A 16,899-nucleotide genomic window follows, 5' to 3' on the forward strand; every position below is an offset into this window, starting at 1 on the left:
CAGAGGAAAAGAATAGAATGGGAAACACTAGAGCTCTCTTGAATAAAATTGGAGATATAGAAGGAACATTTGATGCAAGGGTGGACACAATAAATGAGAAAAACAGTAAGGACCTAACAGAGATAGAAGAGATTAAGAAGAGGTAGCAAGAATACACAGAAGAACTATATAAAAAAGGTCTTAATTACCTCAACAATCACAATGGCGTGTTCACTCACCTAGAGCCATATATGCTGGAGGGTGAAGTCCAGTGGGCCTTAGGAAGCATTACTACTGACACAGCTACTGGAGGTAATGGAATTCCAGTTGAGCTATTTCAAATCCTAAAAGATGATGCTGTAAAATTGAGGCACTCAATAGGTTTGCAAACTTGGAAAACTCAGCAGTGGCCACAGGACTGGAAAAGGTCAGTCTTCATCCCAATCCCAAAGAAGAGAAGTGATAAAGAATATTTAAGCTACCAGACAATTGTGCTCACTTCCTATGCTTGTAGGGTTATGCTCAAAATCCTTCAAGTTAGTCTTCAGTAGTACTTGAATCAAGAACTTCCAAATGTACAAACTGTGTTTGGAAAAGTCAGAGGAGCCAGAGATCAAATTGCCAACATCCATTGGATCATAGAGAAAACAAAGGAATTCCAGAAAAACATCTACTTCTGCTTCATTGACTACATGAAAGCCTTTGACTGTGTGGATCACAACAAACTGGAAAATTATTAAAGAGGTGGGAATACCAGACCATCTTACCTGTCTCCTGAGAAAGCTGTATGTGGGTCAAGAAGCAATAGTCAGAACCTTACATGGAACAACTGACAGGTTCAAAATTGGGAAAAGAGTTTGGCAAGGCTGTATACTGTCACCCTGTTTATTTAACTTAAATGTACAGTACATCATGCGAAATGCTTGGCTAGATGAGTTACAGGCTAGAATCAAGCTTGCCAGGAGAAATATCAATAACTTCAGATATACAGGTGATATCACTCTAATGGCAGAAGTTGGAAAGGAACTAAAGAGCTTCTTGATGAGGGTGAATGAGGAGAGTGAAAAATCTGGCTTAAAACTCAATATTCATAAAACTAAAATCATGACATCTGGACTCATCACTTCATGGCAAATAGAAGAGAAAAAAGAAAAAGCAGTGACAGATTTTCTCTTTTTGAGTTCCACAATAATTATGGATAGTGACTGCGGCCATGAAATTAGAAGACACTTGCATCTTGGAAGGAAAGATATGACAAACCTAAACAGTGTATTGAAAAGTAAAGACATCACTGCTAAGAAAGGTCCATATAGTCAAAGTTATGTTTTTTCCAGTAGTCTTGTATCAATGTGAGAGTTGGACCATAAAGAAGACTGAGCGCCGAAGAACTGGCACTTTCTAATTGTGGTACTGGAGAAGACTCTTGAGAGTCCCTTGGAGATTTAAACAGTCCATCTTAAAGATAATCAACCTTGATTATTCATCGGAAGGACTGATACTGAAGCTGAAGCTCCAATACTTTGGCCACCTGATGAAAAGAGCTGACTCATTGGAAAGTATCTTGATGCTGGGAAAGATTGAGGGCAAGAGAAGAAGTGGGGGACTGAGGATAAGATGGTTGAATAGCATCACTGACTCAATGAACATGAACTTGGGCAAACCCCAGGAGACAGTGAGGAACAGTGGTATTCTGCAGTTCATAGGGTTGCAAAGAGTCAGACAGGCTTAGCAACTCAACACCAAAACCACTATAATTAATAATGTATGCCTGAGCATTTGAATGGGTAAGCAGTGATCTTATGCCACTGCCCCGGCTCTAGAAGCAGATTGGTGAAGTTGCCCAAATTTTTCTTTAGCATTCCTAGTCCACCAAGTTTATCTCTGTCTCTTGCTGAGTTAATTCCTTCTTCTGACTTGCCCCATCCCAGATAATATCTCTGTGCATTAAGCATGGCCACCCATTTTCTGGATGAGGAAACTGAAATTCTGAAATATTCAGCAACTTACTCAGCATCACAAAATTTATACAGATAGAACAGAGGTTTTTAATCAGGTCTACTTGACACCATAGTTCCCATACTATAATGTTTAACACAGAAGGCAATAGTAAAGGTTTTCAACCAAAGAGAACAGCCCAACCTTCCTCTTTTTGTTAGGAGAAGCCTTCTGCCAATAGGTGCCCCCATCTTTTCTTGTATTCAATCAGATGAAGTACAAGGCTCTAAGGGGTCCAGCAAGGAGCCCTTCCTTCACTCCACAGCCATCCCCAGCAATTCCTCTGCCAGGCTTTGGCTCCCCTCTCTCAGGTACAGACTCTCTCATCTCACCTATTTTTAATCCTTAAGCAGCTGTCTCTTGGAGAGGGCAGGAGACCACCTGGTAAATAAAGAGCAAAATTCTAACTGGAACAGTGTCAAACCTCCAACTTATGGAAAAATCCATGGTGACTTAGCATTCTCACAGGCAAGGGGCTATAACTAGGGGTCTTGGACCACAGCCTAGGCCTGGAGCCTGCTGACAAGGAGGTCTACCTGCCTGGATTAGCTAATACTTGCTCCCAAGGAGCAGTTCAGGATTTTTGAGTCCATCACTGCTGCACATCTGGCCTCCTACTCCTGAAAGCTGAGACTCAGCTCTGATGGTCTGGAAATCCAGACCCAGAGTCTATGACAAGTGTAATCTTCAACTTGCCCCTTCCTACCCCTGTGAAGCTACCTAACTGGGCAGCTTGTTGCGGATGCTGCGTTTTGTGGAATGAGACACCAGCTGGGGGTGAGCAAGCAAGGGAAGAGTGACAAAGCCACCAAGACCTTCCTAAAGGCTAAGGCTCTTCTCTTCTCCTCAGCTAAGACCCCAGCTCCCCAGGAATGCATGCATGCCTACCAGTTTACCATCCCCAACGATGGACAATGCAGAGGTTCAGTGGGCCAGCTCTGAACCCAGCTAGACTTGACTTTAAATTCCTCACTGACAGGTATCTTAAATCCCATTCCCTAGAATCAGAGCCTGATATGGAGATTCATGGATACATGATTTATGAGGAAATTATCTCAAGAAAAAAGGAAGAAGGGAACTAGGACAGGATGGGGGGAATGCTCAGCAAAAGATGAGGTCTCAGCTGGAGTCTAACCTCCACCTGATCTCATGTGGAGCTCTGCAGGGGCTCCTTAAAAGGAGTTAACCCCTTTTAAGGAAAGCAAGTCAGACTCTTATATTCCTGTGTCAATCAGTCATTGTCCACCTTTGAAGAATAGGATGTGTAATGGAAGAGGACAACAAAAGTTCTCAGGAGGTTCTGGACAAGGACATCAGCCCAGAGAAGGTCTCAGATGCAAGCTTTAAGCCACTGCACTGGCAGCAGTTGGAGAAGGGGTTACCGGATGGGAAAAGAGAGCCAGCTGAGGTTCAAACATTAGCTATCACACTGAGCAAGATTCAGCTGATTCCTCTATGAGACAAGCATAACATTTATCATGTGGGTGTGTTAGGAGGTAAACTCAAGGTTGCCAATACAAGGTAAGTTCTCAGGGTCTGCAAGACATTCCTATTGCTTGGTGAAGTCATTTTAAGTCAGGAGGTTAGCTTGACTAGTCTGTGGGGTGCCCATACATTTGGACAAACATAATTCTGAATATTTCTGCGAGGGAGTTTTGGATGAGAGTAATATTCCAATCCCAAAATAGGGCAATGCCAAACAGTGTTCAAATTACTAATTGTGCTCATTTCACATGCTAGTAAGGTAATGCTCAAAATCCTTCAAGCTAGGCTTCAGCAGTATGTGAACCAAGAACTTCCAGATGAGCTATGGTACATATATACAATAGAATATTACTCAGCCATAAAAAGGAACCCATTTGAGTCAGTTCTGATAAGGTGGATGAACCTAGAGCCTATTATACAGGGTGAAGTAAGTCAGAAAGAGAAAAACAAATATCATACACTAATGCATATATATGGAATCTAGAAAGATGGTACTAGTGAAATTATTTGCAGGGAAGCAATGGAGACACAGACATAGAGAACAGATTTACAGACATGGGAGCAGAGGGAGGAAGGAGAGGATGGAATGTATGGAGAGAATAACATGGAAACTTGCATTAGCCTATACAAAATAAATAGCCAGTGGGAATTTACTGTATGACACTGGGAACTCAAACCAGGGCTCTGTAACAACCTAGAGGGTTGGATGGGAGGGAGGTGGGTGGGAGGTTCAAGGGAGAGGGGCTATATGTGTGCTTATGGATTATTCATGTTGATGTTTGGCAGAAACCAACACAATTCTGTAAAGCAATTATTCTTCGATTAAAAAATAAATAATTTGGGACTTCCCTGGTGGTCCAGTGGCTAAGACTCCATGCTCCCAATGCAGAGGGCCCAGGTTTGATCCCTGCTTAGGGAACTAGATCCAACATGCCATCAAAGCCAAATAAAATAAATAATTTTTTTAATTAACTATTTTTTTCAAAAAAGAACTTCCAGATGTACAAGCTGGGTTTAGAAAAGACAGAGAAACCAGAGTTCAAATTGCCAGAATTCATTGGATCATAGATAGAGGAAGCAAGGGAATTGCAGCAAAGCATCTACTTCATTAACTAAGCTAATGCCTTTGACTGTGTGGACCAGAATAAACTATGGAAAACTCTTGAAGAGATGGGAATGCCAGACCACCTTACCTGCCTCCTGAGAAACCTATATGCAGGTCAATAACAGTTAGAACCAGACATGGAACAATGGACTGGTTCAAAATTGGGAAAGGAATACATCAAGGTTGTATGTTGTCACCCATGCTTATTTAGCTTATCATCATGCAAAATTACATCATGCAAAATTACATCATGCAAAATTACACCATGCAAAATTCCAGGCTGCATTACTCACAAGCTCAAATCAATATTGCCAGGAGAAATATCAACAGTCTCAGATATGCAGATACCACTCTAATGGCAGAAAGTGAAGAGGAACTACAGAGCCTCTTTATGAAAATGAAAGAGGAGAGTGAAAAAGCTGGCTTAAAACTCAACATTTAAAAAAACAACTAAGATCATACCATCCAGTCCCATCACTTCATGGCAAATAGATGGGGAAAAAGTGGAAGCAATGACAGATTTTATTTTCTTGGGCTCCAAAATCACCGCGGATGGTGACTGCAGCCATGAAATTAAAAGACATTTGCTTCTTGGAGGGAGAGCTATGACAAACCTAGAAAGTATATTAAAAAGCAGAGACATCACTTTGCTGACAAAGGTTCATATAGTCAATATACGTATAGTCAATATTGGTTTTTCAGTAGCCATGTACAAATGTGAGAGTTGGACCATAAAGGCTGAGCGCTGAGGAACTGATGCTTTTGAATTGTGGTGTTGGAGAAGACTCTTGAGAGTCCCTTGGACTGCAAGGAGATCAAAGCAATCAATCCAAAAGGAAATCAACCCTGAATATTCATTGGAAGGATTGATGCTAAAGCTCCAATACTTTGGCCACCTGATGCAAAGAGCCAACTCATTTGAAAAGACCCAGATTCTGGGAAAGATTGAGGGCAAGAGGAGAAGGGGACAGCAGAGGATGAGATGGTTAGATAGCATCACAGACTTAATGGACATGAATTTAAGCAAACTATGGGGGATAGTGAAGGGCAGGGGAGCCTGGCATGCTGCAGTGCATGGGTAGCAAAGAGTCACACATCACTGAACAACAACATTCAAATCAGTGACTTTGAGTTGTTCAGTTGCTCAGTTGTGTCTGACTCTTTGTGACTCCATGAATTGCAGCACGCCAGAATTCCCTGTCCTTCACCATCTCCCAGAGCTTGCTCAAACTAATGTTCACTGAATCGGTGATGCCATCCAACCGTCTTGTCCTCTCTCATCCCCTAGTCCTCCTGCTTTCAATCTTTCCCAGCATCATGGTCTTTTCTTATCAGTTGACTCTTCGCATTAGGTGGCCAAAGTATTGGAGCTTCAGCTTTAGCTTCAGTCCTTCCAATGAATGGAGTCCTTCCACAAGGGCTTCCTTTATGGCTCACCTGTAAAGAATCCGCCCACAAGGCAAAAGACCTAGGTTCGATCCCTGGGTTGGGAAGATCCCCTGGAGAAGGGAACGGCTACCCACTCCAGTATTCTGGCCTGGAGAATTCCATGGACTGTATAGTCTATGGGGTCATAAAGAGTCGGACTTGACTTTTACTTCACTTCCAATGAATGTCCAAGGTTGGTTTCCTTTAGGATTGACTGGTTTGATCTACTTGCAGTTCAAGGGACTCTCAAGAGTCTTCTCACCACAGTTCAAAAGTATCATTTCTTTGGTGCTCAGCTTTCCCTATGGTCCAACTCTCACATCCTTACATGACTACTGGAAAAACTATAGCTTTGACTATATGGACCTTTGTTGGCAAAGTAATGTCCCTGCTTTTTAATAGGCTATCTAGACTTGTCATAGCTTTTTTCCCAAAGAGCAAACAACTTTTAATTTCATGGATGCAGTCACCATCTGCAGTGATTTTAGAGCACAGAAAAACAAAGTCTGTCACTTTTTCCATTGTTTCAACATCTATTTGCCATGAAGTGATGGGACCAGATGCCATGATCTTAGTTTTTTTAATGTTGAGTTTTAATCCAGCTTTTTCACTCTGCTCTTTCACTTTCATGAAGAGGCTCTTTAGTTCTTCTTCGCGTTCTGCCATAAGGGTGGTGTCATCTGTGATTCTGAGGTTATTGATATTTCTCCCTGAAATCTTGATTACAGCTTAGCTTCATCCAGCCCGGCATTTTACATAATGTACTCTGCATATAAGTTAAATAAGCAGGGTAACAATACAGCCTTGACATACTCCTTTCCCAGTTTGGAACCAGTCCATTGTTCCATGTCCAGTTCTAACTGTTGCTTCTTGACCTGCTTACAGGTTTCACAGGAGGCAGGTAAGGTGTTCTGGTATTTCCATCTCTTTGAGAATTTTCCACAGTTTGTTGTGATCCACACAGTCAAAGGCTTTAGTAGTCAATAGAGAAGAAGTAGATGTTTTTCTGGAATTCTCTTGCTTTTTCTATGACCCAACAGATGTTGCCAACTTGATCTCTGGTTCCTCTGCTTTTTCTAAATCGTTTGAGTATCTGGAAGTTCTTGATTCACATACTGTTGAAACCTTGCTTGGAGAATTTTGAGCATTCCTTTTTAGCATGTGAAATGAGTGCAATTGTGCAATAGTTTGAACATTGTCCTTTCACATTGCCCTCTTTGGGATTGGAATGAAAACTGACCTTTTCCAGTCCTGTGGCCACTGCTGAGTTTTCCAAATTTGCTGGCATATTGAATGTAGCACTTTAATAGCATCATCTTTTAGGATTTGAAATAGCTCAGCTGGAATTCTACCACCTCACGAGTTTTTTTCATAGTGATGCTTCCTAACGCCCACTTGACATCACACTCCAGGATGTCTGGCTCTAGGTGAGTGATCACATCATCGTGGTTATCTGGGTCATTAAGATGTTTTCTGTATAGTTCTTCTGTGTGTTCTTGCCACCTCTTCTTAATATCTTCTGCTTCTGTTAGGTCCATAGTGTTCCTGTCCTTTATCGTGCCCATCTTTGCATGAAATTTTCCCACGGTATCTTTAACTTTCTTGAATAGATCTCTAGTCTTTCCCATTCTATTGTTCTCCTCTATTTCTTCACATTTTTCACTTAGGATGGCTTTCTTATCTCTCCTTGCTATTCTTTGGAACTCTGCATTCAGATGGGTATATCTTTCCTTTCCTCCTTGGCCTATCACTTTTCTTCTTTTCTCAGCTATTTGTAAGGCCTCCTCAGACAACCTTTTTGCATTTATTTTTCTTGAGGATGGTTTTGATCACTGCCTCCTGTACAATGTTACAAGCCTCATGAACTCTTTATTGCCAAATTCGAACTTTGACTGAAGAAAGTTAGGAAAACCACTAGGCCATTCAGGTATGACCTAAATCAAACCCCTTATGATTATGCAGTGGAAGTGACAAATAGATTCAAGGGATTAGACAGAGTGCCTGAAGAACTATGGACAGAGGTTCTTAGTATTGGACTTTGAGTAAAGCAGCGGATTTGAATAAAGTGTATTGCCTTCCATAATGTGCATGGGCCTCATTAATTAGTTGAAGCCCTGAATACAGAAAAAAGCCTCATCTTCCCTGAACAAGAGGAAATTCTGCCAGCACTTGGCCTTTGGGCTTGAACTGCAACATCATGTCTTACTTGGGTCTCTAACCTGGTGGTCCATTCTGCAGATTTTGGACTTACTATGAGAGACAATACATGTAACACACATATGTATACTTGTATTTTATACATTAAGATATATGTATGTGTGTGTGTGTGTTCAGTCTAGTGACCATTGCAGCCCCATAGACTACTGCACACCAGGCTTCCCTGTCCTTCACCATCTCCCAGAGTTTGCTCAAACTCATGTCCATACAGTCAATGATGCCATCCAACTATCTCATCCTCTGTCACCTTCTTCTCCTCCTGCCCTCAGTCTTTCCCAGAATCAGGGTCTTTTCCAGTGAGTCAGCTCTTTGCATCAGCTGACCAAAGTACTGAAGCTTCAGGTTTAGCATCAGTCCTTCCAATGAATATTCAGTGTTGATTTGCTTTAGGATTGACTGCTCTGATCTCTTTACTGCCCAAGGGGCTCTCAAGAGTCTTCTCCAGCCTAGGAGAGAGTGTGGCCCTCTTAGCACTTTGATTTCATATTTGTAGCTTCTAAAGCTATGAGAGAACACATTTTTGTTACTTTAAGTCTCCTGTCTGTGGTTCTTTGATGTGGCAGTCCTAGGAAACTAATACAGTGAGTTTAGTAGATACTGCCCAACAGTTTGACAAAGTGCCACTCTCTAAATATCTGAGAAAAGTCGAGGCTTAGAGTCCAGAAATTAATGGCCACATCCAGGCTCTGCCCTCCTCAAGGATCTGTCAGGGCAGACAGCTGCACTTTCCCAGGCCAATTCTTCACCTTGAAACTACCACCATTGACCCTACCTGGAAACAAAGTCTCAGAAAAGATTACTTATCTAAGGTCACACAGCGGGCAAGTATTGGGACCAAGACTTCAACTCAGACTGATTCTAAAGCCGGGTTTTTGTTACATTTAGGCCCCAAAATGTATTCCCACCTGACACCACAAATTTAGGCCACCAAGCAGACTCCTCCTCAGAGCTCTATCCTCTGGTTCACCCCATAGATGTCCTGTGCTGTGAGTCAGAGCAGCTTGAGACTTTATGAGGCCTCTAATGTACTAACTATCTGCTAACCTGATTATACAAAAAAAGCCATATGTGAAACCCCCACTTTAATAACCACATAATTTATAAAGAAATGACTGTACTTTTCCTGGGGCCTTTGCCAGTCCACCCTTCATGAGGGCTCAAAAATATCACAAAGGTTTTAAAACATAACAGGATTATAGGTCACTGTGAAACAAAACATTCTTTTAACCAAAGTCACACACACACACCCACAAAACGAATACAGATGACTTAGGGCAAAATTCATACACTCTGTTATCAAAATGGAGCACTCTATGAAACCTCATTCTTTTAACAGAGAAAGAAATCAAATTCCAGTCTTGTACTAGATTACTTAACAATAAAATCCACTCACTTAGTCAACTTGAACCTAAATTTAATAATCCTGACCATGCATAAAATTTTTTTCCGCAGGATTCCTTTCCACAACCTTTCATCACTTTCTGTATCAGTATCAGTTTTTCCTGTTTTTCCATCCAAAACAGTCAGCTCTAAAACATACTTTCTTTCTTTTCCTTCAATAAAATGCAATTTCACTCCTCATACCTTCTTTACTGAAAACATACATTCTACTTTCTTACTGTATACTGAAATGCTTCATTATTTCTACTAGCTTTAATTACATATTTAAATTAGAATCCTCAATTCTTAAAACCTTAATATCTGGTGAAAACTAAGAAATAAGCAGTTATGAACTATCTTTTACTTTAGTATTCTAAAGATTAGTGAACATAAATTACCAGTAATAATTTCTTCTTTTTGTCAATGCAATTTTTATAACTTTAAAATTTGTATTAAAAGTTCAAATTTGCAAAATCAGAACAAAAATTCTTATACCCCTTTCCCCAAATTGACCACTTACTGATATTTTGCTCCCTTCACTTCATTATCAATGTAATTTTATAAACATGCTAATGTAGAAGAAAATTATTTCATAGCAACTGTAATTAATCAATAGTCTTTAAAATGGTTCAGTCTCAATTTAAAGAGAACACCACTTTGCTGCCAGGACCATCAGGTGGAAATTAACCCGCAAGCTTGAATTGGAAAGTTCATTGGAGTCAACCAAATCTGAAGCCCATACATAATTATGGGCAACCACCTATGTTAGGACACCCAAACGTTTCCAAAGTGATCAAGTTGATGTCCATTTCAATGTGAGTTTTATTCTTTTCTTTTTCAATGGAGAATCACTTTAGTAGCCTTTAAAAAAAAGAAATTATTATTGTTAAAACAATATTTTATTTTGAAAAAAACCTCACAAATTAAAAAAGACTCCTACTCAAAAAGTAATTGAATGCTAACAATCAATCCCACCAAACTTACCAGCAACATCAACTATATGGCTACCACCAAGAAATCTCTGTTGCGACATTTGAATCTCCATTTCCTCTGGAAATAACAAGAAGTTTCATTTTGATCATTGGTATTTTTCAAAACTAACCATGAAAGCCGATGTGACCTCACAACCTTCCACATCTGATTCCACAGATACTGCAGTGGTCTTATATCTGTGATTCACTTAAAGGGCTGCATATGGACAGGATCTTTTTGGGAACAGGAGAGACAGTTGGGTTAGAACTGGTTCATGTGGTTCATGAACTGTGAAAGGAAGGGCTAAAATCACAGTCCTGGTGCAGACTAGATAGCACCTAGGTATCACTTTGTTGGAGGACATCACCTGAGTACACAGCCTTCCCTGGGAGGAGGTACTGTACAGATTCTTCACCGAGTAGTTAATCAGACACCTGAAAGAAAGCAGACGTATTTCCTGGCTTCTTTAGCTTGTTTCTTACTGCCTGAAGCTCCTGAAAATACAACCTAGATTCCCTCAGTATTGGCCAATGAAGTCACATGAAAAGTTTGCTCCTATTCACTCTTGTTGGTGGATTTCCAAGGGTGAAGGAATACAGTCCATGTCTTCTCAGTCATGAGGAAACCACTGTCACTGAATATCCCTGGGATACTTGCTACATCCAACCAACAAAGAGAGTGACAACTGATGAAAAACAAATGTGTCCCCTTGCTGAGAGATGGTGGCAGTGATATTTGCCTTGCAGAGCCCCTCAGCATCCCTTAGTGAAGACAGGAAGTGATAACTGGTTGAGCTGAAGAGTTCCCTGTGAGTTGACAGATAAAAGGAAACCACACAGCCTTGACATGTACAGTTGGTACATCCTCTTAACAAGTCAGGCACGGCTTATTATAGAGAAGAGTGGACTTCCCTGCATCCATTAAAAAAGGCTTACTCATCTCAGAGCACACAGGCTCCAGGGAACTCCATGTGTGAACTCTCACAGTGAGATTCATCTTATGGTTTGAGTGAAGGTTGACGCACCATAGATGAAAAACATATCTTCATCCTCAAAACCCACAGGCAACAGTGGAAGGAAGACGTGCTGTCCAAAGTAATGAAGCATTTTCCACTTTCCTCCATACTCTAGAGAAGACCAAGAAGAGCCTGGCAGATATCATTCAGCTCTCAATAAAGTGCCCCCATGGTGTGCCTGTCTCCATTCACTATCTCTCTGCAACTGCGGCAGTAGAATTCAATTTCTGTTTTGACACAGTGGGCCTTTGTCACCTCACACGTGCAAATTATGAACAATAGCATACAAAAAGGTTATAATATCCACCTCAGAAATGGTGGGGAGTGATCAGTGCAAAAAAATAGAGGAAAACAATAGAATGGGAAAGACTAGAAATCTCTTCAAGAGAATTAGAGATACCAAGGGAATATTTCATGCAAAGATGGGCACAATAAAGGACAGAAATGGTATGGACCTAACAGAAGCAGAAGATATTAAGAAGAGGTAGCAAGAATACACAGAAGAACTATACAAAAAAGATTTTCATGACCCAAATAATCACAATGATGTGATCACTCACCTAGAGCCAAATATCCTGGGATGCAAAGTCAAGAGGGCCTTAGGAAGCATCAACATGATCAAAACTAGTGGAGGTGATGCAATTCCAGTTGAGTTATTTCAAATCCTGAAAGATGATGCTGTGAAAATGCTATATTCAACATGCCACTTAATTTGGAAAACTCAGTAGTGGCCACAGGACTGGAAAAGGCCACTTTTCATTCCAATCCCAAAGAAAGGCAATGCCAAAGAACTTTCAAACTAATGCACAATTGCACTCATTTCACACACTAGAAAAGCAATGTTCAAAATTCTCCAAGCCAGGCTTCAACAGTATAAGAACCATGAACTTCCAGATGTTCAATCTGGATGTAGAAAAGGGAGAGGAACCAGTGTTCAAATTGCCAATATCCACTGGATCATCAAAAAAGCAAGAGAGTTCCAGAAAAACATCTACTTCTGCTTTATTGACTACTCCAAAGCCTTTGACCATGTGGATCACAACAAACTGTGGAAAATTCTTAAAGAGACGGAAATACCAGACTGCCTTACCTGCCTCCTGCAAAATTTGTATGCAGGTCAAGAAGTAACAGCAAGAACTGTACATGGAAAAACAGACTGGTTCCAAATTGGGAAAGGAGTATATCAAGTCTGTATATTGTTACCCTGCTTATTTAACTTATATGCAGAACACATCATGAAAAATGCTGGGCTGCTGTTTATAATAGCCAGGACATGGAAGTAACCTAGATGCCCATCAGCAGATGAATGGATAAAGAAGCTCTGGTACATATACACCATGGAATATTACTCAGCCGTTAAAAAGAATTCATTTGAATCAGTTCTAATGAGATGGATGAAACTGGAGCCCATTATACAGAGTGAAGTAAGCCAGAAAGATAAAGAACATTACAGCATACTAGCACACATATATGGAATTTAGAAAGATGGTAACGATAACCCTATATGCAAAACAGAAAAAGAGACACAGAAGTACAGAACAGACTTTTGAACTCTGTGGGAGAAGGTGAGGGTGGGATGTTTCGAAAGAACAGCATGTATATTATCTATGGTGAAACAGATCACCAGCCCAGGTGGGATGCATGAGACAAGTGCTCGGGCCTGGTGTACTGGGAAGACCCAGAGGAATCGGGTGGAGAGGGAGGTGGGAGGGGGGATCGGGATGGGGAATGCATGTAACTCTATGGCTGATTCATATCAATGTGTGACAAAACCCACTGAAATGTTGTGAAGTAATTAGCCTCCAACTAATAAAATAAAATAAAAATAAGAGAAAGAAAAAAAAGAAAAATGCTGGGCTGGATGAAACACAAGCTGGAATCAAGATTGCCAGGAAAAATATCAATAACCTCAGAATCACAGATGACACCACCCTTATGGCAGAAAGTGAAGAGAAACTAAAGAGTCTCTTGATGAAAGTGAAAGAGGAGAGTGAAAAAGCTGGCTTAAAACTCAATTCAGAAAACTAAGATCATGGCATCTGGTTCCATCACCTCATGGCAAATAAATGGGGAAACAATGGAAACAGTGACGGACTTTATTTTGGGGGACTTCAGAATCACTGCAGATGGTGACTGCAGCCATGAAATTAAAATATGCCTTCTCTTTTGAAGAAAAGCTGTGACAAACCTAGGCAGCCTATTAGACAGCAGGTACATCACTTTGCCAACAAAGGTCCGTCTAGTCAAGGCTATGGTTTTTCCAGTAGTCATGTGTGGATGTAAGAATTGGACTATAAAGGCAGCTGAGTGCTGAAGAATTGATGCTTTTGAACTGTGGTGTTGGAGAAGACTCTTGAGAGTCCTTTGGACTGCAAGGAGATCCAACCAGTCCATCCTAAAGGAAATCAGTTCTGAATATTCATTGGAAGGACTGATGCTGAAGCTGAAACTCCAATACTTTGGACACCTGATGCAAACAACTGACTCTTTAGAAAAGACCCTGATGCTGGGAAAGATTGAAGGCAGGAGGAGGGGACGACAGAGGATGAGTAGATTGGATGGCATCACCTACCTGATGGACATGAATTTGAGCAAGATCTGGGAGTTGGCGATGAACAGGGAAGCCTGGCGTGCTGCAGTCCATGGGGTCGCAAGTAGTCGGACATGACTGAGTGACTGAACTGGGAGTGAAAGCAGGGTATTCATGATCCCAGCACACAGCACCACTGCAGGGGTGGACAGACCACCTAAACTATGCCTCCTGCCCAACCCTATCAGTGATAATTTTTTAAAAAATCTCAAGGTGACACCAAACATTTTCATTAATAGTCCTAAATACTTTTGTTTCTCTGTTTAGTAATTGCTCTCTCAGCGTCTTATTTTATTTGGGAATGACTGACATATTCATAAACTTCTGTCACTTCAATGAGCAAAACTCTAGAACTTTGTTACCAAAGTTCATTTTAAGTAGACATTTAAATAGACACTCTTCCTAAGAAATCATTTTAAGTAGACACTTCTATTTTTTAAAACAAATAATTCAGGATGGAACTTTTTTTCATTTCATTTCTTTATTTATGTATTTTTGGCTGCACTGGGTCTTGGTTGCTTTTGTACAGGCTTTCTCTAGTTGCAGAGAGTGAAGTCTAATCTTTGTGTTGCACAAACTTCTCATGGCAGTGGCTTCTCTTGTTGCAGAACATAGGCTCTAGGCACACAGGTTTTAGTAGTTTCAACATGAGGGCTCAGTAGTTATGGCTCATAGGCTCTAGAGCATGGGCTCAGTTGTTGTGGCACACAGGCTTAGCTTCTCTGAGGCATATGGGATCTTTCCACAGGAGTCAAATCCATATCCCTGCATTGGCAGGCAGATTCTTATCCACAGTGCCACCAGGGAAGTCTCTAAGTAGACATTTCTAAAATATAATTATTCTGAAAGAGTTTACTCACAAGCTCTTCTCTCATTTACATTTACCTTAAAGTTTAATCATATCAAGTTATTTTCCTTGCAACAGATACATTGTCTGGTTGTTGTTTAGTCACTGTTGTGTCTCACTCTTTTGCGACCCTATGAACTGTAGCCCACCAGGTTCCTCTATCCATGGGATTGCCCAGGCAAGAATACTGAAGTGGGTTGCCATTTCCTTCTCCAGGGGATCTTCCGACCAAGGGATCAAACCTGCATCTCTTACATCTCCTACATTGGCAGGGGGATTCTTTACCACTGAGCCACCAGAGAAGCCCCTGCAAAAGATATAATAAGGTCTTATTTGACTTCTATTAAACCTAGATACAATAAAGTATTATATTGATACTTAATGCTTATGACTCTAAAGACATGTCTATATTAATTAGATCAGCAAACTTTAACTTTAGTACCAGATATCAATTTAATATTGAATATTTCCCAATATGAATGAGTCTGAAAGTCATTTTTGCTGGTTTCTTTTATATTTAATTTGTAAACACTTACTTTCAAATTAAAATGAGCTCTTTATAAATTCAATTTTGATAATACTTTCTGGAGGTAGAGATATCTCATATGTATAATGTGTACACAGACCTATAAATGGGCAAAACTAGAGATCTTGTGGCTTACCTTTAGAAATAAAACTTAGTTGTGAATCAGGTATTACAATATAAGCTTACTATTTTACAAAGAACAATTGGAATCATTAAAGTTGCTTGCTCAGAAGACTAAGGTTTTATTCTTTGAAAAGCCTGGCTAAGGGAGCATTCCCAGTGGCTTGAACAGCCACTTTGTCATTTTTTTTCCTTGGTTTCAAGTTTTGCCTGATTGAACTAATAGGTTCAGCCTTAGGTCCATGTGGCTCTGTTTCCATTTCTGGTTTGTAGAGCTTTACAAGTGACCAACAGTTGCTTTAGTTCCCCAAAGAACTGGTCTGTCACCTGCTGCTGCTGCTGCTAAGTCGCTCCAGTCATGCCCGACCCTGTGCGACCCCATAGACGGCAGCTCACCAGGCTCCTCTGTCCCTGGGATTCTCCAGGCAAGAATACTGAAGTGGGTTGCCATTTCCTTCTCCAATGCATGATAGTGAAAAGTGAAAGTGAAGTCACTCAGTCGTCTCCAACTCTTCATGACCCCATGGACTGTAGCCTACCAGGCTCCTCCGTCCATGGGATTTTCCAGGCAAGAGTACTGGAGTGGGCTGGCATTTCCTTCTCCAGAGGATCTTCCCAACCCAGGGATTGAACCCGGGTCTTCCGCATTGTAGGCAGACGCTTTACCATCTGAGCTACCAGGGAAGTCACCTTGATGAATTTAAAAGATTGATTTGTCTGACTTTATATCAGTGAAAAGATTTCTAACTAAACTAAAATTTATGAATTCTATATTCTAGAGTTTAATTAATCATGCCTTCAAAAGACTGTATAGGACATTCAGCAAAGACCTTTCACCTTCCTAAGTTTACAAGTTAAACCCAGAGCAGAAGTCACTAATTTTACTATAATTAACCCCTGAATGCTAGGTTCCAGTTTTCACTTATTTGTATGGATCAGATTATCCTATTGGTTTCTTTTAGTATGTTTAGTTAATACTTCCTGAGGGGCAGATCTATATTCCTTGTTTTATAATAACACGCAGGGAAAGCATTTCTCAGTGAAACGTGTCTATCCCACAACATAATTAAACAAAAGAGATTGAAGGTGGGAGGAGAAGGGGACAACAGAGGATGAGATGGTTGGGTGGCATCACCAACTTAATGGATGTGAGTTTGAGTAAACTCTGGAAGTTGGTGATGGACAGAAAGGCCTGGCATGTTGCAGTCCATGGGGTCACAAAGAGTCAGACACAACTGAG

The 16,899-nt window shown here is 40.7% G+C and overlaps 1 non-coding gene across 1 annotated transcript; it reads right to left on the minus strand.

Annotated features, from left to right (window-relative positions):
* Positions 1-16,271: 16,271 nt before the first annotated feature.
* On the minus strand, positions 16,272-16,343 carry TRNAC-ACA (transfer RNA cysteine (anticodon ACA)). Its single transcript has one exon. It is a non-coding gene; the product is annotated as a tRNA-Cys (tRNA).
* Between the last annotated feature and the right edge of the window lie 556 nt (positions 16,344-16,899).

The sequence above is a fragment of the Dama dama genome, chromosome 23 (assembly GCF_033118175.1).
Source record: "Dama dama isolate Ldn47 chromosome 23, ASM3311817v1, whole genome shotgun sequence".
NCBI classification, from domain to species: Eukaryota; Metazoa; Chordata; class Mammalia; order Artiodactyla; family Cervidae; genus Dama; species Dama dama.